Source organism: Chiloscyllium punctatum, chromosome 25 (assembly GCF_047496795.1).
Source record: "Chiloscyllium punctatum isolate Juve2018m chromosome 25, sChiPun1.3, whole genome shotgun sequence".
In the NCBI taxonomy this organism is placed as follows: Eukaryota; Metazoa; Chordata; class Chondrichthyes; order Orectolobiformes; family Hemiscylliidae; genus Chiloscyllium; species Chiloscyllium punctatum.
The window spans coordinates 53,877,074-53,904,177 of NC_092763.1; the positions used below are offsets into that span (position 1 = coordinate 53,877,074).

General features: G+C 39.5%; 1 protein-coding gene across 4 annotated transcripts in view; it reads left to right on the forward strand.

Moving 5' to 3' along the window:
- The window catches only part of tenm1 (teneurin transmembrane protein 1), a 2,368,941-nt gene that overhangs the window by 720,440 nt on the left and 1,621,397 nt on the right, over window positions 1–27,104 (forward strand). The gene's annotated exons all lie outside the window — the stretch shown is intronic.

Below are 27,104 nucleotides of genomic sequence, written 5' to 3' on the forward strand. Positions count from 1 at the left end.
AGGAAACCACAAATGGCAATAGAACAACAGCAAGTAGGCACTAAAAGCTCGTTGTGACATTTTCTTAGCAGCAGTAAGTGGACATTACAGGCTGAACTGGTGCCTGTGGTGTGATAGTTGTGAAAAGTCTTTTTTTTAAATAATCATCTATCAATCTGTCTGCACTCAGAGCTGGATTAAATGCAGCGAAGATTGAAGTAGAGTACTTAAATAATCCAGACCTAAATAACCAGTGTTAATGTTTCAAGTCCGATGACTTCTTCGGAACATTGAAGGAGGATCATATGATCCAAAACTCTATTTCTGTCTCTGTAGATCCTGCCAGACCTACTAAGTTTCTCCAGCGCTTTGATTTTATTACTGAAGTATAGCAACTTTGTGCTGAGCATCTAAAATTGTAAGAACCTTACCTTCACTGACTATCAGAATTTTCCAGTCTTTGCAGTAGCCTAGTTCTTCAGTACCTCCAGTTAACTGCCAATGAGACTCCTGTTCAGACCACCAGGACTCCTAAGATGGTCTTGCAGAATTCACTGTTTGTACTATAAAATCCAGGAGTATTAAGTGTAAAGCTCAATGTAAATGTTAAGCAACTTTCAAGATTTTCAGAAAGCAATATTAAATCTGTATTACCAGGATTCACAGCAACAGTCTCATGCTTGGATGACAGATCCACACAGTTCTTCCCTGACATACTGTCACCAACTAAGTATGTATGCTTAGCACATTATTTGAAAGAAGACAGAAAATAGCACAAGAGTATGATCAACTACCATTCAGATAGTTCTTCCAATTTGAACCAGAACAAAGCACATGATTTTGAGATTTTCAACACTGCACATGGGTTTATGGAACAATACTAAATTGTTGTGTTCAATTTAGATCTTATGCAAGATAATGAAAACTGATCAAGTCCTGCAAAGAAATAGATGAGACAGCCAAACTGCATATCATCAAAATCAACTTATATGCTTGCTATTTGCTCTGCACAATTTCTATGTTGGAAACCAGTCACCAATATCTCTGGCCACAATCCAAAGGCACCAGCTGAATGCACTCCTCCTCCATAGACATTTACATCTGCAATCTGCCAAACCATCATGACCATCCTGGCATTTATACTATTCACTGGTGTGTGTTCTGGAAGCACAGACTTGCATTGCAGGATATTCCAACAACTTGTATTGAAAAGTTTCAGCAGGGACATCTTGCACACAAGGACAGGCAGCCAATGAGGAGACTGAATTAGGATACATGTTGGGGCTATTTGTGTGCTGTCTGAGCGCTCACTTATTTGTGCCTACCTGCTTGCTCAAAGCATCCCTGCCTCACTGCTAAGCAGTTCTCAATGTTGGTGACACAGACCCTGCTGTATGACAGTGTGCTACATTAAATTCCATGTGCCAGCAGCTTACATACAAATACACAATATGTGCAATAAGCAGGCAGCCATATTTCAAAGTCTTAGAGATGTAGTCTTCACTGAAGTCCATGGAAACACCCAACAGCCAAGGATTCCAGCACAGTAAGTAAAGGGCAGCTTTGTGTATCTGTCAATGGTCAGGCACTCCTCAAGGGTTATTCTGGTCAGGGGTCCATGTCTGTGCAGTCCAAGCAATAGGCCATGGTTTATCAGCTGGCTTTGCAGCAACAAATCTGGGAGGTAGGGATACTACACTCAGGGAAATGTTCAGGTACGAGTCAGGGGACTGGGTATGTCTTGTCTGGGGCTGTTCAGTTCATGTCAGGGAACCATCAATCTGTCCACACAAACTAAAGGGGAAAGGAGTTGGGAGAAGGTGTGTCTATAACCATGGCAGTGAGCCTCAGTTGCTTAGTCTATGGAGTGGGGCTGGCAAGCTCTGGGCAGGGGCACAGCAAACTTGTGAAGGAGGGATAGCAGGATTTCAAAGGGTGTACAGGTGATACTGTAAAGTGTGGCTGGGAAGGGTGTAATGCAAGATGTGGGATTGTTAATGCTCAGAGCACCTTGGTTTCAAAGGGAAGTGGGCAATGAATGATCACTGCAGGCATGTTCATTTGATATGCCAAGGTCTGTGTGGTAAGGGTTGGCAGGTTGGGTGGGCATTTGATCCCTTTGGAATTTGTGAAATCGGCTTCTAGGAAGAGGATGTGAAGACTTGAGGGCTCACTGGCATAGTCAGCCTGAGGCTGGGAGCCACTGACAGAGGAATGTTCATTGCCACTTTCCAATCGAATGTGTGCAATGGGAAGAAAATGGCTGCAACCATACTGAGTAACCAGGCTAAATGACTCAACCAGTGAGGAAGGAGGTTTCTCTTCCAATGATGAGACAAAAGATTTTAAAGAGGAAAGAAATTAGGTCACAGGCCCATGAAAGATGCGGCACACAGAAGGAAGGCTGCATATTCGCTGGCTACCTTACAGCATTGATTGTCTCTGCATGTGGCTCTTCCCTTGCACAGTCATTGCTGAAGAAATCTCTCACTTGAACCTTTGCTCACGGAAGGAGCAAGGCCATTGGGAATGCTGAACCAGGAGTGCCATGTCGTTCCCCTTCTTCGCAGATGGTGCAATGGACGGTCCTGGCAGAACTTTATCCATTACAACTCAGGAGTGGCCATGAACTACTGCCAGCTGCAATGAAAATTCACTTACACAGAGAGACTCATGCAAATGTACAAAAATCAGTCATCAACATTTCTGTACAGTGTTGTGAAGTTGGTGTTTATAAATTTGTAAAATGTGGAAAGCATTGCGTGATATCTCTAAAAGATTTTTTTTCTGCAATTAGAGATTTTTAAAAAATGGATATCTGTGAGCAGCAGATTTAAAATTTGCAGAGACAGAGAACACCTGAATTGAAACATTTTATATCAAAGGCCTAGCAGCAGTTTTTATTGAGACAACAGGCTTTAAATTTCGCTAATCATTCCAAACCGGGTACTGAGCTCCCAAAAACGTATTAAATTTAAATCTGATGCTTTTGACAACATAGGACCAACCCTATTGGAATTGATATGTAATCATGGATATAGAAGAAGGGGGCAGTTGGACAGAGCCCCTGAGCTAATTGCTAACTGCTAAGAGAGAATAGTTCTCAGCTCTTAGAGAAAACACCATCTATTTACCACAGTAGCACATTATCAAAATTCCTGATAACAGTTCTATTTACAAAACTACCTTCAATATGTTTTCTTCTTCCTTTCCTTCCCTCTACATCTCTGTGCCTTTCCGTGAGGCTGGGGTGGAGGTGTTGGTGGGGAGCCTCTGATGATGTTCCTATTAGCCCGGACTGTTTGGGCGACTCCAGGGAAGCTCGCACCTAGATGAGCCATGATGCCAAGTTGACTCTCAACAACATAAAAAAAGAGGACTATGCATGCTGGAAATCTGAAACGAAATCGGAAATAGCTGGAGAAACTCAGCAGATCTGGCAACATCTATGGGAAGAAAACAAAGTTCATGCTTCTGGTCCATTAACACTTCTTCAGCACCCTTCCAGAAAAGGGTCACTGGGTATTGACTCTGCCTTCTTTCCAGAGATGCTGCAGGACCTGCTGAGTTTCTCCAGTTATTTCGGTTTTCCAAATTTGAAGGGGGAAGGCAGAATAGAGTTGGAGGACCCAACTACCTCTGCAATGCCTTGAGTGGAAACCTCTGAGGGGCCTGTGAGGGATTTCAATCTCAGCTCCCGGCACCAACCTGTCACATTGGCAATAAATATAACTAGCTTTTATTGATTTCTTTAAATCATATTTCTAATTCTGATCATCAGTGGAGTTAGAATGCAAGCTCACCTTTCAGTACTTAATTTCCTGAGCTTCACCAGATCTTGTTTACATGTGGTTGGTAATTCACCTCTGATCCTACATGTCATGTAGGTTGCAAAATTCTGCATTGGTGCTTGGAAGGGCCAGAACGCCTGATGCTGCATCTTTTAAATGTAACTGGATTGTCTGCATCATTTGTACCTCAAGAAAGGCAAGAAGGAGATTTGATTAGCATATTGCCAATGACAAACTTTGACGATGAATGACTCACAACTTAATAAAGACAGGGATGACCTACTTATGTACTGGTAGACTTCCTTTTGATGTTTTCCACCTTCTTCTTTTGGAAGTCTGTTAATTACGACCATATTTATCTCATTTCAACAGCTCAGCATCCCTGTTCATGAGGGACAAAGCAGCAAGTTTGAGCAAGAGGAAGAAACAGTTAGAAGGTTAAAAACATACTTTGAGGGTGTGAGTGCAAACAAGAAGAGGAAGAGCTGCTTTCTGAAGAACTGCGAGAAGGAAGAGATGATTAATCATACCAATGCTTAAGTCATGTACTGTCAGAAGAAACAGAAAATATGAAAGAAACCAATGGTCTGCCACAAGGATCTGTGCTCGGTCCACTGCTTCTTGACATTTATATAAATGATTTGAATGTGAACGTGGGAGGTATAATAAGTAAGTTTACAGATGACAGCAAAATTGGAGATGTAGTAGAGAGCAAAGAAGGTTACCTCAGAGTACAACGGGCTCTTGATCAGATGGGCAAATCGGCTGAGAAGACTGATGGAGTTAAATTTAGATAAATGTGAAGTGCTGCATTTTGAAAAAGCAAATCTTAGCAGGACTTATATACTTAATGGTAAGGTCCTAGGGAGTGCTGCTGAACAAAGAGACCTTGGAGTGCAGGTTCATAGCTCCTTGAAAGTGGAGTCGCAAGTAGATAGGATAGTGAAGAAGGCATTTGGTACGCTTTCCTCTATTGGTCAGAGTATTGAGTACAGGAATTGGGAGGTCATGTTGCGGCTGTACAGGACACTGCTTAGGTCACTGTTGGAATATTGTGTGTGCAATTCTGATCTCCTTCCTATCGGAAAGATGTTGTGAAACTTGAAAGGATTCAGAAAAGATTTACAAGGATGTTGCCAGGGTTGGAGGATTTGAGCTATAGGGAGAGGCTGAATAGGCTGGGGCTGTTTTCCCTGGAGCATCGGAAGCTGAGGGGTGATCTTATAGAGGTTTATAACATCATGAGGGGCATAAATAGACAATGTCTTTTCCCTGGGATGGGGGAGTTCAGAACTAAAGGGCATAGGTTTAAGGTGAGAGGGGAAAGATATAAAAGGGACCTAAGGGACATCTTTTTCACACAGAGGGTGGTGTGTGTATGGAATGAGCTACCAGAAGTGGTGGAGGCTGGTACAATTGCAGCATTTAAAGGCATCTGGATGGTTATGTGAAGAAGTTGGGTTTAGCGGATTATGGGCCAAGTGCTGGCAAATGGGACTAGATTAGGTTTAGCATATCCAGTTGGGATGGACAAGTGGGACCGAAGGGTCTGTATCTGTGCTGTACGTCTCTGTGACTCTATGACTCTAAAACTCATAAACATTCTGGTCTCAGCCACATTGTTTACAGCTGAAACTAATTCTTGAAGGGAATGCATTGACATTTCATTTCTGTTAACTTATTCACCATAGCACTTGAGACCCATCTATTATATTGTTCATTTTGCCTCGAATTTCTGATGGCCAGATTGTAATTTCTGCAGTTTGGAGGGAAGTATGGATGGGGACCTGCCATAGCACACTCTAAAGGCATTGCCTGGGAAATTGTCGATTGCACAGGGTGCTTCCCTAATGCCTGGAGCTCTCCACAAGTATCCATTTAAATAGGAGATGTTTGGAAAAATTATCTTGCAGTTACTTAAGTAGTTTCTCAGGAAACGTCAGACTCTAAAATAGACAAACTAGACTAACTCCTGAGCAACTATGAAACTGAGCCCCTGCTCCACGGATGCTGTCTGACCTGCTGTGCTTTTCCAGCACCACACTCTTGATTCTGAGCCCCAACCCCCCCACTTAACCACGCAGACTCTCAACTGTAGCATCCCCAGACCCCTGATATTCTGGGGGCATTGATCTGACACTCCACTGATGCTAACCCCTTCCCCACCACTGCATTTGTGACCCCCCTCTCCCTGGGTATGGCAGTGCTGCCCCTTCCCCTGCTAACTGGCACCTGGCACCCCTTCTGTCCACCCCAGACCTCCCTCATGTTTCCATCACTTACCTTGTCCCCTTGTCACCATTTGCCTGAGCACCCTAGCCACCTGGCATTGTAACCTCACAGTTCCCTTACACAGGAGCAGGCAAAGTGGTTTTCCATGTGACGCAAGATGTTTAAGTCAAAGGACATGGCATCCAAATGCTGTGAGAAAGATGGAGTACCTTGCTTTCTCCCGAGTATTTTGCACAAAGAGAGGACTTGTCAGATTGAAATTACGGCTCAGCATTTCTGAAAAATCCCTGATCAGAATCTCTTGTCAGACACAAGGAGCGCTTTCATTTCAAAAATGTAGTGGAAAATCAGCCAGTGTATGTTTTGTACAGAGTTAGGAATTGATTGCTATGTGATGTACATCTGAGATGCCACTTTCACTACAATAGTGCAGTCAAGCACTAAGCAACAATGTATCAGTCCACCAACCACATGGAGAGCAAAACTGTATTGGGCACCTTCTGGTTGGCAGACATTTAAATCACATCTGTTTGTGCTGGATGTGCACCTCATAGAAAAATTGTCACAAGTACATCAGAAAATCATAGATTCAATAGAAATTTACAATCCAAATGCAAAACATTCAGCCCATCATATCTGAAATAGCCAACAAGTCGTCATCCAATTTCATCCTCCTTGCCAGCTCAGTCTTGGAGTCATACCAGACTTCCAATGTTAACTCTGTTTCTCTCCACAGATACTGCCAGGGGGTTGCTGAGTTTCTCCAGTATTTCCTATGTTTGTCTCAGTCCGTAACTTTGTAGGTTTTTGTGCACATTCATTTTTTTAAAAAAATGTGTTTCTGCTACAGGTTCAAGCAGTGAGATTCAGTTTTCCAGCAGCTTCAGGGTAAACTTAATTATCATCTAATTGCCACTATCCTCCACTTTTTATCTCAAAGCCTGATTATAGACCTCTCCACCAAGAGGAAGAAAGTCTTCCTGTCCATTTGAAATAGCCCTCATAAGGGTTTATAAACAAAATCTCCCCTCAATCTCATAATTCCCAAAGAAAACAGCACTAGCATCTTAAATCTTCACTCATTGCTCAAATTCTTCATTTCAGCCAACTTTCTTGTAAATATTATCTCTGCCTTTTCTCATACAATTACGTCTTTCCTGTCGTGTGATGACCAGAAGTGCATGTGGTACTCCAGTTGGTCAATTCAGTGTTTTATGTTATTGTAGCATATCTTCCCAGGATCGTATGTCCTGGCAAATAAAGATGACCATCCTCTATGTCTTCTTGACTACCTTATCTACCTGTCAAGTCATTGTCAAGATTGATAAGCATATATTCTATAATTCCTTTTTTTGAATCCAGACTTCTCAATATCCTACCATTTTCCCTTGTATTGTTAACCTCCTCCAAGAGCACAAATGCATCACCAAACACCTCTTCAAACATCAATCATCAATGCTTCTTTGAGAGAATGCCCATACAAAATAAATCAACTTCACTGCTAAACTGGACTCAATGGATACACATTGTTTGTGAGGAACTAGGTTTGCTTTGTTTTGCGTGTTACTTTAGAAACTCAGATATTTAGCATTTCCAATAACTTGGTAAATAAATACTTCTGACAATATTAATTTAGAAGATTCCAGCACCAAAATTTGGTGTGTAATTAATTATCTCAGTCAGTACAGTAGATTTGGCCCAAATACAACCAGGAGTAAACTTAACAAGAAATTTTGCTTTTGGATAATGTATAATATGTTGGTGAAGAAACAAATTTTCAACTTTAGTTCTCTCATAACATCATAATTAGCTGGTATTTACCATCCGACACACATATATGACTCTTCAGTATAACTTGTGTAAGCTACCAGAGGGTATTAACGTTTGCTGAACATTACCCCATTCAATATTAAAAGAAGAAAAATAGGAGAAATTTGAAGAAAGATTGAGAAATCATTATCTTTTCTGTGCTGGTTACTGATGAAGTCTTGTCTTATTTGTAAGAAACTTCCTAAATCAACAAATGTTTTATAGACATGAAATTAGGCTTGATAAAAATGAGAACAAATATATGAAGAGAAAACAAAGGAATGGAAGCAACAACCTTGTGAACAGAACTTTATTCTAAAACCTCTAAGGAGCAGTTGGCTTGATAAAAGGTTAAAAGCCAACTCGATTTTTGAATTTCAGACTGAAGAAGGAACTATTCATGACTCTTTAGTTAATACAGGATGAAAAATAAAGTTTCTGATTATTATTACTAAAAATATTTCACTTACAAGTTAAACCAGTGGAATTTAGTCAAAGCAGTTTCTGCACAACCTGATATACTAAGTTGCCAATAGTTAGGAAAATAAGTTTTGCCAATAGGTTTTGCAAACTGCCTGAGGTGTCACGAGTTTGATTCACAAGATCGTAACATACATATAAATGATAGAATGTTATTGCAGCACTATCTTCCACATTTGGCTGGCTTGCACACAACTTACGATAACATCAACTCCAGCAGGAAGCACAGAAATATGTTTGAGAAGATTATTTTATGTGGAATCATTGTGGACCATTAAGTTCTATATTAAGATTGTAATTAAGTGAACAATTCAATCTATGCTGGAAAAGTTACACAAGCTGAAGGACGAAATTTGAAAGCAAGAAATGCAATTGTACTTTCAACCATGAAAAGTTTATTATTTTCTGTTATTTTTGTCAGTTAATGCTATGAACATTAACAATAGAATGATGATACATTGTTAAAAAATTATCTCAATTTTTTTTTGAAATTCTGCTGAAACTTTGACTGTACATTATATTATCATCAGATTTTCCTAAAGGGCACTGAAATTATCAGAACATTTTGTTGTCACAATCTTTAAGGATAAGCATAGTTTCCAGTTTAAAATGGATTATTCTATAGCAGATCTCCATGAAATATGCAGCAATTGGATTTGGTCATTCTTTCAATTGATTCAAGTGTACTGGACATGTTGAGTAATCTTTCTTTTATTACAACCTTAGCCAAAAGCCTCATAGGGAAGAACTGAAGTAAGACAATAGTGCAATATCACATTCTAATATTCCTGAAGAGCCTTTAGGCATGGATATAATCATTGAACCAACTGTCATCCTCCAAAATGTAGATAATAAAAAAAAGTTATTAACCAATTCCAAACCTCATCTACCTGTTGGCAATATCAAAGTAGGTGTCTCTGCTTTTCCTACAACAGCTTTAATCAGTATGATGTGGAGATGATAGTAATGTTGTAAAAATATCACTGGTCTAATAATTCAACAGCCCTGGTTAATGCTCAGGTACTGGGGTTCAAATCCCATCATGGCAGCTGTGCAATTTAGTTTTAGTTCAAAAAACAAATCTGTCATCTGTTGATATAGAACTTGAATATTGCTGAAGAAAAATATATTTGTTGAAGTTTTTCATCCTACACTCATCAAGACAACCACAAGAAATATTAAAGTCAAAGGAACATAACACTATTGCTGTATGAAAAGAGATTGTTGGTTGGTTGGTAATTGATTGATAGAAGCATTGCAACAGGTTAATGTTGACTGACTGTCAACTGTTAAGTATTGTCTAAATTTTAACCCTGGTCAATGCATTTAGCTGAGAAATGATAATGACGAAGACTCTGAAATTACATCTGACTCTTTAATTTCATACTTGTAAAATGTACAATCCCTATATCGATATCATGTGTTTTCACTTGTAGTATACAAGAGCTACCTTTGGAATTGTGAAATCACCTTTAAAATGGTGGGGGTCCATTTAAGAGTTCAACATGCAACTGAGCCAAGTACCTCAATGTTTTCACATCATCTTAGGCCACAGGATCTATGCACTGCAGCAGTTAATATACAGTCTATATGTGGAGATCACTGTGAAGTGTGTATATCAGCTTAACTGTAAATTAGTCCTTGGAGATCTTCAAGTAAACAGAATCTGTATACCTCATTGTGCTGCCTTTAGATCACATAATAATATTGTTATTGTTAGGGGTTTGGATGAGTTGACAGTAGGAAGATTTCAAAGTTGCAAGCATACTTCTAAGTGAAGCTTGCTGAATGAAGGTATCACAGATTCTTTTGTGCAGGCAGCTCTATGATTGCACACAGCAAGTGCATTTTTGAATGCTGCTTCTCTTCAAAAAATCCATGCACTCACACCAGTTCTTGTTTTCAATACTGTATCATGTTGTGCAGGATCCAAGACTTTAGTACAATCAAACTGGCCTATACTAGGCATATTAAGTGACACCTCCAGTCCAGTGAGGCAATAGACCTTATTTTGAGCAATCAGAATGCTACTCTCCCAAGAACCAACCACTGAAGTTATCTAATGGAGAGTTGATGTGCATTACAAACCTCATGCAATGCTGACATACCAAATCATGATGAAGACATTGGAAACCTTGTTGATTGACAAATACACCTGGCTATTCTGATGGAAAATGTTTACAGTTGCTTAAGCATTTAGAAATTACACAAGTGCTGTAAGGCTGACAGACCTCTTACTGAGATTAGATGCCCCAAAGTGGATGCAATTTTAAAAAATCCTTTCAAACAAGACATTGGTGATCATAGTGATTCAGTCCTCAACTGATGATTGCAAGCTTCTCCATATGGTAATAGCTGAGCCCTGGCCACCTTGATAACCATGGTAGTTAAGAGGCAAGAGGCTGTAGAGGTCAGGGTTCAATTTGATGCAAACCCTGAGAGATACATGATATTGTTGTAACCTGGACAATCATGCTTTTTTTAAAATCTGAAACGCATACAATCACCCAAGTGCCAAACCAACCTGGCCTTACAACCAGCTGAAATTCACACCCAGTCTGTATGAAACCAATCTAATGGAGAGTCACCTCATTTCGAGTGGACTGAGTGATAACTCCCCCATGCCAACTCTGCCCTCATTAAAGATTCACTCTCATGCTGTGGGACTAGTCCAGGAAAAGCTCCTCCAATTCACACTGCCATTGCTCTTCCAGTCAGATATTCTCAGTTTTGAGAAATACCAAGAGCAAGACAGAGGGAGTTAAGGATTGGTGGAGCTAGAGCACCCTATATTGGAGAGTTAAGATTTCTGCTTGGAGGACATGTGATGAAGTCTTTCTTTCAAAGGTAGAATGAAGATAACCTGAACACATGCTGTAGAGTGCTTACTTTTATTGCTATATCATGATTATTATGTGTAGTTTCACTTTAAGTCTTCCTTCCTGTGGTATACTGTTGATGATGTAAGTAGTTAATATAAAACCTTATATAGAACATTGCTGTACTATAAACAATTCTGTCTCTCCCATGTACAGGGCTGCCCTTTCTCTTATTTATTACCTTTGGAATTGAATTTTCCAAGGATTTTCAGGGTGAAACAACCCTGTCTCCTTGTATTTTGAGCATTGTTCCTTACTGTTCTGTCTTCTGTGTTCACATTTTAATGTGTGATATTAACACCTAGTGCATTTAGATGAAATACATCTACAGCTATTTGATTTTGAACAATGATGACAATCACTCATGAATGTATGACTCTGATAAAATACTACATGAAGGAATTTGATGTGAATTCATGAACATGTTTGTTACTAATAAGCACTTCGTGACAACCTTTTTCCCCCGTTCTAGCTCCCTTGCTTCTTAAAGGGTCACACATTGTCTTCTGAGAAAAACATGTTTAAACATGTTCATCACTTTTTTTGATTTGTGAAGAACTGTCATTATTATTATTTTTTTTGTATTTTAAAAATAGAAATTAATTTATCTCTTTGGAAGAAAAATGGTTTTGTGAACATCATACATCTTTAATAGCACTTGACTTCATTACTTCTGACATTTCACAAAGCTGAAATATTATTCTTTTATATTTTATCTATTCTTTTTCTCTTTATATCCCACAGGAACTTACACCCACATATTACAATGCTGTAAGAAATTTTGGTTATACTGATTAGATGATCACCTTCTATCCCACATAGTAAAAGAACTCTAATTCTTACACAGCAACCATACTCCAATTTTCATTGCACCAATTTACACAAGACCTGCAGTTTGTTGAAAGAATTGTTTACAGTACAGCAATTTTTTTCTGTAAGGTTCTATATTAACCACTTACATCATCAATAGTATGTAACAGGAAGGAAGTCTGAAAGTAAACTACACATAAAAATCATGATCCAGCAATAAAAGTAAGCACTCTGCGGCATGTGGTCAAGTTGTCTTTATTCTACCTTGGAAAGAAAGACTTTACCACATCAAAAATGTCACAAAGCTTCATACAGTGAAATATGTTGACATTTCTTCTTGTTTTATATTGGAAAAAAATCAATTTTGATATAAAACACCACAAACATCAAGAAATAAGTAATGAATGAAATGTATTTCTCCAGAGTTGGTTGAAGGAGCAATATAGTCAGACAGTTCAAGTTGTTTTGTCCAGAAGTGTGCACTAATCATCAGTATTCTTCTGAACCCACAGAGCAGGCAAGCATTTTACATCTTGATAGAATTCTAATGTTTCTACAATGAATGGGAGCTTTACCTACATTATGACCTGGTCCTAATACCAATTTCTTTTCCACAATCAGATCATTTGTATTCTTTCAATGGTGTCCTGAAAAGATTTCCAACTCCCATAAAGAATTTAACCATTTAAAAATTTTGTCTGGCTGAAGGAAATATTGTTTGGGGTTTCTCGGACCAGTGGCCATGTATTGAAATGGATTCAATTCTCCATATTGCCCAGAAAACAAAATCACACTACAAGAGGTTAGGATAAGGAAATAGTTTGCAAGGCAAAGGGTCAAGTTTGGGAGCTAGTCATTGGATATTTCTTTCAAAGAACCAACACAAATACAATAGGCCAATTGGCCTCTGACTATTCCGGAAGATAAGACAATTGTTGAAAAAAAATCTCACATGATGTCACACAGGATTCAAGGCCAAATTGCAAATCTTAAAACAGTTTGGGAAGCAGAACAGTCTTGTAAAGAGCTGAATTAGAACTTGTCTGCATTTCAGAACATAAGGCAAACAACAGCTCAAAGACTCTTGAACAACCTCCTCCTAAACAATCAGGTTCATAACATCACGTAAGCCTAAGGATGCTGCCAATGCTTAAAGTTATCACTCTTATTTTGAGCAGTTTTGTTTTAATCATTAGAAGTAAATGAGAGGCGCAAGCTTGATGGCTGGCTTTTGGTGAGAGAATGTACTTGCAATCTGATAAGCTTACATGGGCAAACTCCTTTATAGATGTGGACATGGGAATTGTAATGGATAAAGGTCAAGACAAAAGTATAACAAAAACAAGACAACAGGAAGTAAAGCTTTGTAAACAGAGTATGTATATAGATAAATGTGGTGCTGGAAAAACATAGCAAGCCAGGCAGCATCCGAGGAGCAGGAGAATCGACGTTTCGGGAATAAGCCCTCCTTCAGTTTCCTGAAGAAGGGCTTATGCCCGAAACATCGATTCTCCTGTTCCTCGGATGCTGCCTGGCCTGCTGTGTTTTTCCAGCACCACATTTTTCAACTCTGGTACTCCAGCATCTGCAGTCCTCACTTTCTCCTATGTGTATAGATATACAAGTTTTAAGAGTTTAGATTTGAATGTGGTACAGCTGTATAATTGGTCATCCAGTGAAAGATTAAAGTTTCTGTGCAATTTAAAATCTAATCTAATGTCATGACTAGAAACTGAAGTATTCCTCATCTCCAGTGCCCTTCAAGTGCAATTGTGGGAAATATGTTGGGTAATGCATTATCATCATTTGTATTTAGGGCATTGCCATTATTAAATAGCAGTGGCAGATTAGGCAGCATCTGAGCTCCTGTGCCCAGGCTTGTCCTCATCATCCACTTGTTATTTTTCCTTTCCCTCCTTCTGTTCTTAGTTTTATTTTTTTTGCTCAAACTTATCTGACAAAGAGAGTTCTTCAGAAGAAGGCAGCCTCAATGGGTTCTGGAATGGTGGCAGCATCTTCAGAGGCAGCGTGGCTACAGATTCGGCCAGCCTGGGAAGCCTGGAGTGGGACTCTCGCTTCCGTGTAGAGCAGGACTTGGCGATGACATGGTGGGGGCTGGTGTAGGCCAGAGCAGGACACTGGCAGCAGCACAGCATGGGTTAGGAAGCCCAGAGCAGACTGTAGGAGAAGGAAAAGTTGGACTCTCTTTAAGTTATTTTCTTTACTTTTATTTTACTTTAATGTGAGAGTCAGCTCTGCATTGTAACAATACATACTTTTCATTGTATTTTATTTCAAATATACGTGGCAGTAAATGATTCAATAATTGTGGCATATGTTATCTATTTGTGTGGGAGTGGACATATTTTACAGTCTACATCATTTTCAGCAGAAGTTCAGCAGCTAGTTAGTTGGGGGTAGTGGTGATAGTAGGCAACAGAAAGCTGGTATAAATTAAATGGGGAACTTTGGTCAAACTCTTGGATAACTATCATCAGTAAATTGTAATTTTGTTATTCAGGAAGAAGTCTCAAAGCACCTGACAATAACAAAAACAAGAATACAGAATCAGGTATATGAAAGCAGAGTGTTCGAGAGACTAAGTCGAGAACTGAAGGATATGGCAAAGTTATTGGAGACAACAGGGGTTTAGAAGTATAGCATGAGGAGAAGTCCTGTTTTAGAAGAATAGGGGGTGTGGAATCAAAGGACATGAAATTCATAAGGCAGGTTTCCAAAAAGACGTTAAACAGGAAGCTCAAAACTACATGCAACATGAGGTTCCAATGGGGCTTAGAGAAGAGGACAGAAGTCTGTCTTAATCTGAGTAAGGATGCAAAATGTACTCTTTTAAAGTTAACTGAAGCAGGGAAGCTAGGATTGAAGACCTTAGGTAAGTCCAATTCTAAGCTGATGAAGGTTTGTCATGAATTTTCAAAAGCTGATATGAGAAATAGGTCTGGGCATTGGCATACTTTGAACACAGACAAAAGCTCTTTGAGAAATTACATTGAGCAGAGAAGAGACGCTGTCCTCAGATGCTTGCAACATAATACAATGATGCAGAGATGGTGATGTAAGCTATAGACATTCATTCTAGGTTCTCCAGGATTCCACAAGAGAAATTTTAGCCCATCTGGCACTTTCAATCAATATGAAATTCAGTATTAACCAAAATTATGAACTCTTTAGTATAAGTGCACTGCTGAAAACCAACTGTTGGTCTCAACTGCAACCAACTAAACAAAACTGAAAATTACTGGATGTAAGTTCAATGCCAATTGACCATATTCCAACATGTTAACACATGGAATCGTCAATTGAAATATTATTTAATATACCCACCATGAAAAATATACACACTGCTCAGTGGAGAGAGCTAATGAATTTCTGAGCAGCTCATATTTCTTGTTGTTTCAAAATTGTATTTGTCCATTCTAAATCCGGTGACTATAATGCCACGTTGAACACCAGATGTAATACATGATGTGGAGGTGCCAGTGTTGGATGAGAGTGGACAACTTCAGGAGTCACATTACACCAGGTTATATTCCAGATTTTTTGAAATCACAAGCTTTCAGAGCACTGCTCCTTCATTAGGTGAAGCATTGACAAATATTGTATTAAGGGTTGTGCTTTCGTTGCCTGCCTGCCCTGTTTCCCCTTCCATACCTTCTTGCTACTTGAAGCTGACTGTCCTGTGAAGGCTCCACAAATTGATCCAAAAGCAGACAACCTTACCTCTGCTCATTTATAACGATGCCATAAGATACCCAGTGGGTATGCTGAGTACCTACTCTCTTTGCCATCTACACAGGGACAAGGCTACCCTCTTACCAAATTCCCAGCCCCCATTTGCTTTGTTCATCCTCTTTATAGTGTGAAGGTGATGTCCTGGGGCAGCCATGGCTCCAATTCTTTACATGCCTCCCTTCAGATGTTCAGTTTTTGAAGGTTCAGATAACATATTTAACCTTTAAAAATTTAAACTACAAACCTGAACAAGCTGTTGTTGAGTTTTTAAATAGATTTACTTGTCCTTAATTGGAAGTAGAGCAAAATTCCTGATCTAATCTTCCAACTCCCCAAGCTTGTGTTTCTATTTTCCCTGGTCCTGGGACTAGCTGTCCAGACCTTGTGCTGATGATTCCTGCTCCTCCATTCATGTATTTCAGGGCTGTGAAAATTCAACATCTCGTGTGATCATACACAGAATGAGGTGGATGAGATTGGTGGGAAAAGGGTGGCAGTGGTTAGTACTGCTGCCTCACAGCACCAGGTCCCAGGTTTGATTTCTGCCTTGGATGACCGTCTGTGTGGAGTTTGCACATTCTCCCCGTGTTTGTGTGGGTTTCTTCCAGGTGCTCTGGTTTCCTCGCAAGTACAAAAATGTGCAGGTTAAGTGAATTGGCAATACTAAATTGCCCATAGTGTTCAGGGATGTGTAGGTTGGGGATACTAATCAGGGATAAATATTGAGTAATAGATTAGGAGAGTAGATTTGTGTGGGATACTCTTCGGAGGGTCCGTGTGGAATTGTTGGGTCAAAGGGCCCGTTTCCACACTGTAGGAATTCTATAAAAATAAATGTGCCATTAAAATGCATCCTGTTCTTTCCAGAAACTTGGCTTGCAACTCAGCCCAGACTTTGATGTAATAGCCACCTGTCTCTGACAGTTGTTCAGCGTTTAAAGTTAAATAATTTCAGGCAGACTTTTAATTGGCTCCACGCATTATGTGAGCCCATTGCATGATATCACAAATAATTTTCAAGAACAATGAAAAATGTTTGTTTATCTTTTGATTATCCCAAAGCACTTCAAAAATAGCGATGTACTTTGAAAATGTGATATTAAACCGAATATAGCATATCTTCCCCCTTCGCACATCCTCCTCCCCCCCTCCCCACTATTATGTATTTCTTTGGCAGTGCTAGCATGTTAAATATGTCAGGGGGTTGGCTTGCTGCATTCTGTGCATCACTTCCATAATACAGAGTTAAAAATCACACAACACCAGGTTATAATCCAACAGGTTTATTTGGAAGCACTAGCTTTCAGAGCGCTGCTCCTTCATCAGGTAGTTGTGGAGTATAAGATCGTAAGACACAGAATTTAAGCAAAAGTTTACAGTGTGACGAAACCGAAATTATACATTGAAAAAGACCTGGATTGTTTGTTAAATTTCTCATCGTTTAGAATGAACATGTTGGTTTCAGTTCTTTCATATGTAAATCGCAGAACATTTAAAAGTTACATTCTCAAATGAACTTTAACAATTGGTGTCATGTCAGCCAACATAGTGCATTTAAGGTGTGAGATGTCCTGTGTGAGACTGTCTGTACCACAATGGTCAGACTGATTCTCATCTAAAAAATCGATTTACAGAATCTTACATAGATTCATGCAGTTTTTGAGCAAATTAAAATGTAATTCTGCAAGTACAACTTCACCCCACAAACTTACATGTGCATGTGTGGGTGTGTGGGGGAGGTGTTCATGAATGTTTGTGAGAGAGTGTGTGTATGTGTGTGAGTGTGAGTGTAAAGGGGTATAAGTCTGTGAGAGGGTGCATGTGTGAATGTGGGAGTGTATGTGTGAGCGTATGAGAAAGGGTCTGCATGAGTGTATGGGTCTGTAAGAGAGTGTGTGTGTGTGTATATATAGGAGGGTGTGATTGTGTGTGTGTGTGTGCATCTGTCTGGCTGTGTATATAGTGCAATGGGGTCACCTGTAGTGTGACGTGAACCAAAGGTCCCGGTTGAGCCCATCCCCATGAGTATTGAACCTGGTCATCAGCCTCTGCTCAGCCACTTTTCGTTGTTTCCTGTCCTGAAGTCAGCCTTGGATGTTGGTCACCCGAAGGTCCGAGGTCGAATGGCCCAGCCCACTGAAGTGTTCTCCGACTGGGAGGGAACACTCATGTATGTTGATTGTTGTGCGGTATCCATTCATCCGTTGCCATAGCCTCTGCTTGGTCTCATCAATGTACCATGCCTCAGGGCATCCTTGCCTGCAGCGTATGAGATAGACAACATTGGCTGAGTCGCATGAATACCTGCCACGTACATGGTGGGAGGTGTCCCCATACATAATGGTGGTATCAGTGTCCACACTCTGACACATCTTGCATCATCTACCATGACAAGGTTGTATGGTGGTGTCCTGAAAGCTGGACAGTTTGCTACGAACAATGATCTGTTTGAGGTTTGATGGATGTTTAAAGGTGAGAAGTGTGGGGAAGGTCTTGGAGAGGTGCTCATCTTCATTGATAATCAATGAGGACCAACATGTTCATTCTAAAAAATGAGAGACTTAACAGACAATCCAGGTCTTTTTCAATATATAAGTTCAGTTACTTCAAACTGTAAACATTCACTATAAATTCTGTGTCTTACAATCTTATACTGCACAACCACCTGATGAAGGAGCAGTGCTCCAAAAGCTAGTGCTTCCAAATAAACCTGTTGGACCACAACCTGGTGTTGTGTGACTTTTAACTTTGTACACCCCAGTCCAACACCGACATCTCCAAATCCATAATGTAGCATACCAACACAAGGTACGAAACACCACCTCCCCCATGTCTTTTAAAGCCATTAGGTGGCCACTTAAGGCATCAAACTTCTTTTTGTACTATAATATGCTGGGCAGTGAGAAGTGAACAAGGGTGAGAAGGTTGTTTTCTTCTTAAAGCTAGTGAAAAGGCAGGATTGAGCATGGGTACCAATTTTATTTTGGGTTGGGGGTAGGGGAGATGGCTTGTGTGCAGTGGAATGCCTGCCATATTGTAGTCCCCTTTGGGCCGATCTGTCTTATCTCAAATGCAAACCCCCCGCTCCACTTTCCCCAAACTTAGTCAGCCCCAACTCCCCCTCACTAGATTCAGTGAAAACACTCTGCTCAAAAGGTGTGGGTACAGACCTTCAATCTATGTTGGCCTCTTTGTCATTACATCACTGCTGTGTTCTGATGTTGATTGAGCTCCACAAGGCTAGCTGGCAGGTGCTGAAGGCAGAATTTCCACTGAGGCCTGGAAATCCAACCCTCAACCTTTTTAGACCACTCTCAGCATGCTATTGTTGCAGAGTAGTCCTTAAGAAGTTGGACAGTTTGCCCTTGATCGTTCATCAGGGGATAGAAGGGGGTGGTGGCACAGTCAGCCACCCCATAAATTCCAGCTTGTAATCACTGTCGTAACATAGGGAAATGCTGTAGCCAGTTTGCACGCAAAAAGATTACCATTATTACTAAACCAATATTTTTGTGTAAAAATACACAATAATGATCTGCACATCCATGTCAGTCAGTAACATCATGGAAATGCACTTTGTACGATGGAAATAAATTCTGAGGAGAGATGCCAAAACGTTTGACTTTGAAGATAAAAGAATTTTTTTGAGGCAAGAACAGTTTATGAAGAGAGATTCTGCAATCTTCAAGTGTGGTAAAGCTGGAGAGAGATGTATTACTGATTTTGTCTGGGACAACACACACATCCTAGGACAAATGAAACAAAGCCATGCATGAGAATTCTTAGAGGCATGGCATTTGAACCAGAACTCTATCAATAAGCACATCGACTTAGATCCTGTCTACCCTTCCCAGACAAAAAGAACCAGAAATGACATCATCCACCTTAAGAAACCAAGACCTATAAGTAGAGAGGTGGGAAATACCACTAGCGCTTCATCAGAGGCTCTCAGTGATGATGTTACCTAGTATGGTGACAAAACGTCTGAAAACAAACCTTCAAGTTTACGTACTTATCATCAACCTGAGCTACAAATGTTTTCAAAAGTCGTGAGAATGGATATATATATTTACACGTTACAGAAAAGAATGATATACATAATATGGGATAAGATAAATTTCTTTGAGACTTATTTGTTGGCAAATTAAGTGACTGCGTAAAATCAATAATCATCATTCTTAATTACTTTAGCATTTACCCTGTATTGGAATCTTTGTACTTTATATTTTTGATGACTCTTTCCTGATCCAGTCAGATAGTCATAAAGATGTACAGCTTGGAAACAGACACTTCAGTCCAAGTCATCTATGTCGCCCACATATCCGAAATTAATCTAGTCCCATTTACCAGCATTTGGCCCATATCCCTCAAAACCATTCCTATTCATATATCCATCCAGATATTTAACGTACCAGCCTTCACCATTTCTTCTGGCAACTCATTCGATACACGGACCACCCTCTGTATGAAAAAAACTGCCATTTGGTCCCTTTTAAATCTTTCTCCTTTCACTTTAAACCTATACACTCTAGTTTTATATTCCTCCATCCCAGAGAAAAGACCATGCCTATTCACGCTATCCATGCCCTTCATGATTTTATAAATCTCTATAAGGTCACGTCTTCACCTCTGATGCTCCAAGGGAAACAGCTCCAGCCTATCCAGCCTTTCCCTGCAGCTCAAACCCTGGCAACATCTTTGCAAATTTTTTCTGAATTCTTTCAAGTTTCACAACATCTTTCCTGTAACTGGGAGACTAGAATTGAATGCAGTATTCCAAAAGTGGGCTAACTAATACCCTTTACAGCCATACCAGCACCTCCCAACTCATACACACAATGTATTGACCAATATAGGAAAGCATACCAAATATTTTCTTCACTATCCTATCTACCTGTGACTCCATTTTCAATGAACTATGAACTAGCATTCCAAGGTCTTTTTGTTCAGCAAAACTCCCCAGGATCTTACCATTCAGTGCATAAGTCCTGCCCTGGATTGTCTTTCCAAAATGTAACACCTTACATTTAGATAAATTAAACTCTATCTGCCACTCCTTGGCACATTGGCTGTCTCCTATTTGATGGATGGTCTTTAATTGTTCCTCTGAGGGACAATTAGCCTCTCTATAATAGAGGAGGTTACATCCAAAGTATCATCCATTCACCTGGCCTCTGTGCCTGATTTTGAAATTTTGAGTGAGGTTTTCTTCTCCTTTAAAATGAAGCAAGAACGTGACAGATGAAGCAGCTAATGGGTTGAGTTGACACCAGAGAGATAACACTCCTTCCCACAACTTGAGAAATTAAGTTTTGGGTAGGAAGGCCCATGGTCAGTCTTCCTGATCCACTACTAATTAAAACTCCTGAGCAGTCTATTAATGGCCATCTAAGGGCTTCATCTCACCATCAACTCAATTAATTGTTTCCCACAAGCAGAAATAATGGTAGTCTTCTCTACTGACAAAATGCAGCGGTGTGCCTACAGGTTGGCAGGACCTCGATTTGTCCGAATCAGAGGATTATTGGAGCTCAGACTAGGGCAGGGAGTGATTCCTAAAAACTATAAAGCTGCCTGTGGCTCTGACCCCCTGACACCCATCCCCTTGCTACCCCCAACCCACCTTCACCCACTAAAATAACACTTGTCTTCCTCTTACTCCTTGGTCTTCAGTGTTGATCTGCAGTCTAGGCCTCTGAAGTGACACTGCTTCACATGTTGGCTGCTAGCCTCTGAGTAGCCAACACGTCAGGTGGGGCAGAATATCTTTTTCCCAGGAAGTGATTAAGCAAGAAGCCTGCTGGGTGACCACTTAAGTGCCTGATCAGAACTCATCTGGTAGGTTTTCTAATTGGTAGTGGCAATGGGTGCCTGCCCTTTCCTTTCTTAAAATCTCCACTAAATCACCGTGTCTCTAATTACATTTGCATCTCACACTTCAACTAAAAATGGGATGTTTCATATTGGTTAATTTCATCAATGAATAGCTGCCTTTATGTAGCACTGTTAAAAAAAATTACAAAATGCCTTACATTTATGCCTGTATATAATTTACTATAATCCTACATAATCACTTTAGCGCTTCATGTTTGGAACATTGATTGTCCCCTGCTCCGGCTGGAGTGTATTTTTGCTGGATGTGCTTGAGAATATGGCTGTGTATTTTCACAGTCTGCTGTCTACAACTTTTGCACGTAAATTGGGCTTGCTCAAGAGTAATTACATAGTTACCCAACTTTATTAGAACGTGGTTATGACTTTGTTGAAACTGTAACCAACTAGGTAACTTCAACAAAGCAGAATGTCACACAGCATAAAATATAGTGGCAATGTAAGCTTGTGTTCTTGGTATGCATGTGATTGAGCAGAGCTTAATGTTCATTGACCAAGGCAGATAAATTATTTAACATCATTATATTTCTTCATATTCTGTAATCTCAAAAAATCATTCATTTCCATGAAACATTACCTAATAATTGGAAATGTTGAACTACCAGGCAAAACTTAGGGTGATCTTGAAATCTTAAAGTGTTTTGAAGTGACCTTAAAATCCAAAGGAGACTTTAAATGATCTGACTCTCAATTATTTTCGAGGATTCTTTTTGGTCTAAATTAATATGGCAATGTATATGCAAATCCCATTAGAGCTCTCATTTATATATTATTATTAGATGATCAATGGTGTAAAATTGCTGGAGCATGGCCCCTGACTTTGTCTTGGTTAATTCTGATTAAAGTCATTGAGAAGGCATAATAGCATACAGCCATCGAAAAATTGTAAAATGCTGGGTTCTATCTGACTCAAAGAATAATTGTATGTTAGAAATCCGAAATATGCACAAGAGACATCGAACATACAGTATCTCTAAACAGTAATGGCAACTTTAGATTATGAGTTATGACTCTGAATAAAACTTCAATGAACTTGCCATCAGGACAAAAGATTAATGTAGGTAAATGCATTATTTTCTGATATATAATGGGATATAATTTTGCAAATGTTGTTGATGCTACTCTGATATTAGAAAAGTAGTGTGGAGCAGTTTCGAAAGCACAAACTAATAGAGCAGGAGTGAAACACTGTAATAGAGAGTTGCATTTTGTTTAAGTGTGAGTAAAAGGTTTCCACTATTGAGGAGAAAGACTCTCGGGAAAAGGACAAATGATTAGATTCCCTACAGTATGGAAACAGGCCCTTCGGCTCAACAAGTCCACACCGACCCTCCGAAGAGTAACCCATCCCCCACCCTATATTTACCCCTGACTCATGTACCTAACACTATGGGCAACTTCCCATTGCCAATTCACCTGACCTGCACATCTTTGGATTGTGGGAGGAAACCGGAGCACCCGAAGGAAACCCACGCAGACATGGGAGAATGTGAAAACTCCACACAGACAGTCGCCTGAGGTGGGAATCGAAATCAGATAGCTGGTGCTGTGAGGCAGCAGTGCTAACTACTGAGCCACAGTGCACCCAAATCAGGACTGTAATTTTCATTCCCACATCTGGTGTACAAAGATGGGAGGAAGTCTTGCCTTTGTGAATCCAACATTAACAATGACTGCAAGCACTTCTGACTTTCAGTCTGAGGAAGGTGTTTGACCTCGATTGGGACCTGCCAGGCAACTTGGGAAGCGCCTCAGAGGTTGCCAGTTTCTGAGGCAGGTTGGGTGGAAATTCTGCCTGGAGCCTCTAACATCATTAAAAAATAAAATAGCTATCCTGCTCATCCCTCCCCTTACGTATTTTGCATTCCCCATCTATTCCACCCTGTACCCATTTACACATATGACTGGCCCTTTTTAGACTTTATACTAAATCCTGCCAACAGATATTCATCACCTACCACCCTTTGCCCTTCCCTCTTCATGCCAATTCACATGGTATCTACAATGGGCAAATAACAGGACGTAGATGTATTGATGATGCAGCTATTGCAAAAAGGAACAATCATTGACAACAAAAACTTCCTTCAATTGAAATGTTGTGAAAACAAGCATTTCACTTAAGTTGTACCCTCAAACTTTTATACCCTTTAAATCAAATAAGGTTTCTATTCAATCTGAAATTGAAACTATTTTTGAAAACACTCACGTGATAGAAACCCCATTATGAAAATGCTAATGTCAGAAATCAGACTTGCAGCGTAAGTCCCATTGATGTCATTCCATACAGTTTGCTTTGGACAATTCCTTGACAATCTCGTCAGTCCGTTGTTTCACACAAGCCTACCTTTTCAGCACCCCAAAGGGAAACTTATCTCCATCGTAAGACCCATTCAACAAACATGGTGGGAAAAAGGTACATTATTGTAATTTCACTGGTGATATTGTTCCATTTCAGATTAAATAAAATGTAGTAACAAGACCAAACTCTGAATCACTGAGCTGAAGTTTGCAGGATCTGAGTTATGCTGGTATTATCAGTAAAATCTAACAAATCAACATAAGTTAAGTGCATATCCATTCCCATGATCTTTTGAAGTTGCTTAAAAATATCATGCTAAATGCTGACACAGGCTATAAAACTAACTGTGCCACCAGATCAAATTAATCATTACTGCAAGTTTCCACTGATTGTGCCTGTTTGTATCCTTCATAGAGGTTCTTAAAATTAAGCCATTTTTCATGCACAAGACATCTTTTAATCTTTCATTTCCCTTGATTTACTGAGAAACTGGCTATATATGATAATGTCATAAAGCTAGCAAACAGCTGAATAGTTTTTAAAAGTCATTTTCAGTTGTTCAAAAATTGGTAGTGCATTAGGGCAGACTCTGACAGGGGCCTGAATAACCTGGGCTAAGGCAGGAAACCTGAGAGAATAGCATGAGAAATCTAGTGAGGTCATTCTTGATATTGGGTGTTGCAAGTTGCATTTTCCAACTGTTCCAGACATTGAGATATAATTCTTCAGCAACAGTGTGAGGCCTACGAATAAGGATATTTGCTTATTATCATCCCCATTAACATCATATCTCACATACAGCTTCTTATTCTCCCACTTGCCAGTTAGAAACAGTTAGACACCAAGAATTCCCAACATGACTGGGTACCTGACGATTCCAGCTTGCCTCTTGCTTCTCCAGACTGTTACTTTGGACACATAGCACCACCATCTCAGAACTCATTCCCAAATACTAGCCATTTACATCCCACATTCATGGCTGTCTTCATCCAACATGTGCCAGCCTCTCCATACCATCATGTTCAAATCTCCAAAACACTATGGTTTGCTTCTGCACCATAATGCCACATTTTAGAACATATTGGCAACTCACATTACAATGCAATTGCACACATACAAATAAAGTTTTGTCCCAGAAAAGTTCTAAAAATCAGTGCAATTTGATGAAATTTATGCCCAGCTTGCTGATAGAAATACTGAAACATTCAAATAAAAACAAACAAAGGCAACCAGTTGTTTGCCATTTCAACGAATCATCTTTCTCCCATGCTAACATTTCTATCCTGGGCACATTCGGTCTTCACAGCATCCCAGACTCAATATTCAGATTCACAACTTCAGATTATGAAGCATCTGAAAATAATTAGTCTGAGGACACTATCCTGGAGAATTCCAGCAACAATGTCTTGGGGTTGAAATGAACAGCCTCCAAAAAACAATAACTCTCGTCCAAGCCACATTGCATGACTCAAATAAGTGGCGAGGTTTCTTCCCTGATTCCTACTGACCTCACTTTTCCACGTGTTCCTTGATGCTGTGTTTGGCCAAATGCTGCCTTGATGCCAAGGGCATCCATTCCCAGAATACTTCTGGAATTCAACTGTTTGTCCAGAGTTAGATCAAGGTTGTAATGAGGTTTGGAGTACAGTAGTCCTAGCAGACTGCAATTTAAACATTATTGTGCATGTTTTTGGTGAACAAGGACTGTCTGATAAAACTTGTAACAATATGTTCCTTCAATTCATTGCTATTTGTGAGTAGTCTATAATGATGATAAATGCCTGGATTGAACTTGTCCTGGTTTCCATGCATTGCAGGTCATTAGTATTTAGTTACTTGCTTGCTGTATTTCCAGTTACATTTTGTAAATGAAATGTGTTCAGAATGATGAGCATTAACAAGTATGGGAGGAAAAGGGTTGACAGAAAGCTGAAGGATTTAAACATTATGGGAACTGATATATGTTGTAAAATGGCTAATTTTAAAATCATGGATTCTAAAGAAGTGCGATCTTTATGTATGTGTCTGACAGCTTTATTTGTTTGCCTACCAACATCATAAATAATCATTGTCACCTTATTTTACATCCTGTCATGAAGATGAAAAGGACATGCTTCTTGCCTCCTTTGTCTCTTTGATGATGAGGGAATTACCCCTTTAAGGGCATTTAGTTTCATGTGTCATACTCCACGTATAACATAGGGATGAGAAAAAAAGTTGAATTGCAGTTTTGAACTATCTCCTTAGAGTGAAATTTAATATCATTAACAATAACAAGTATTGGTAATATAGAAAAGCTTTCAATGAATTTAATTAAGATATAAAATGCATAAAGCAAGGAATAATTTGTCTAGGATTATTTTCTTACAACAGATTTACTCACGTAAAACCAAACATAATCTTTTACCGTAAACACATTAAATAATAACAAACTACGCCATGCTTCATTACAAACTATTCAAACGTATGCAGCTGAAAATAAAGCAACAAAGATTACTTAAATACTCGGTTGTTGTCTCATATGTGACGTTAGTTCAAGTATCAGTTTGCATCCCTGATGATAAATGCAACAAATGAAGTCAGTGTTGGAGGGATGAATAGAGGCATTTAACTTGTGCCAGACTTGCTTGTCCTGAAGACACATGGCTCGGTTCCCCTCAATTATCAAAGTTACTTCATGCCAGAGGATGTGGATCTTTCTGAGGTTATTTTATCCTGTCCAGCTTGCACCCCCTGAAGATGGCTTTCAATTTGACTTCATATCCAGGTTTATGATGTTCTTTGCTCCCATGATATGGTAAAGCATCACATATATTGATTTTTGATCATGACATCAAATTATGAAGTTAAGATATGTGTGCGATGTAATTGAAAAGGAAAGCACCACAGTGCTTTGATTTTTAGACTTAAGAACATACATACATATAAAGTATGGCAGGGGTTGGCCATTTGGTCCCTCAAACCTGATGACTCTCAGGATGTTATGAGTGAAGTTATTCAGGGATTTGTGCTGAAGTTTCATTTTTTTGTAAATCATAATTAGGGTAACTAAATTTTCAGATGACACCTAGGTATATAGAAAAGTATGTTGTGAAAAAGACATAATGAAGTTTTTCAACAGGTTGAGTGAGTGTGCAAAAATCCACAGATGGACTATAATGGTGAAGAATTTGAAGCTGT